This window comes from Silene latifolia, chromosome 1 (genome assembly GCF_048544455.1).
Source record: "Silene latifolia isolate original U9 population chromosome 1, ASM4854445v1, whole genome shotgun sequence".
In the NCBI taxonomy this organism is placed as follows: domain Eukaryota; kingdom Viridiplantae; phylum Streptophyta; class Magnoliopsida; order Caryophyllales; family Caryophyllaceae; genus Silene; species Silene latifolia.
The window spans coordinates 90,000,457-90,001,116 of record NC_133526.1 but is presented as its reverse complement, the minus strand read 5'-3'; the positions used below and the strand labels follow the sequence as shown (position 1 = coordinate 90,001,116).

The window sequence follows — 660 nt, the reverse complement described above, 5'->3', positions numbered from 1 at the left end:
CTTCAAGTTAATGATATCAATATGAGCACTAAGTTGAGCACCCAATTGAGTAATAGAGTCCACTTCATGCTTTCCTCCTCTAGTAGCCTTGCGGGGTCTACTATATTGTGAGTTATGGACCGCCATTTCCTTAATCTTGTTCCAAGTTTGATTATCGTCAACTTCGGTGAACATACCATTTGATCCCAAGTTGAGAATGTTTCTTGAGTCTTCATAAAGACCATTCCAAAAATTTTGTACCAAGAACCACTCGCTAAGTCCATGATGAGGACATGAGCGATAAATTCCTTTGAATTGCTCCCAAGCTTCATACAAAGATTCCTCATCCCTTTGCTTAAAACCCGTAATTTGAGCTCTTAGCATGTTAGTCTTTTCCGGGGGGGTAGAATTTTTTGTAGAAAGCTAGAGCCAACTTCTTCCAAGAGTCAATTCCAAGAGTAGCTTTATCAAGGCTCTTCAACCATTGTTTCGCGGTGCCAATTAGAGAAAAGGAAATAAGACCCATCGAATTTGGTCTTGAGTCACACCGGTTTGTGAAATCGCATCACAATAGTCACAAAAAGTTTCCATGTGAGAGTGAGGGTCTTCACTAGGCATCCCCCCAAATTGGCTTCTTTCGACTAATTGGATAAATGCGGATTTTGCAATGAAACTTCCGGT

General features: G+C 40.8%; 1 non-coding gene across 1 annotated transcript; it reads left to right on the top strand.

Annotated features, from left to right (window-relative positions):
* Nucleotides 1–256: 256 nt before the first annotated feature.
* On the top strand, nucleotides 257–363 carry LOC141618274 (small nucleolar RNA R71). Its single transcript, XR_012531350.1, has one exon. It is a non-coding gene; the product is annotated as a small nucleolar RNA R71 (small nucleolar RNA).
* The last annotated feature ends 297 nt before the right edge of the window (nucleotides 364–660 follow it).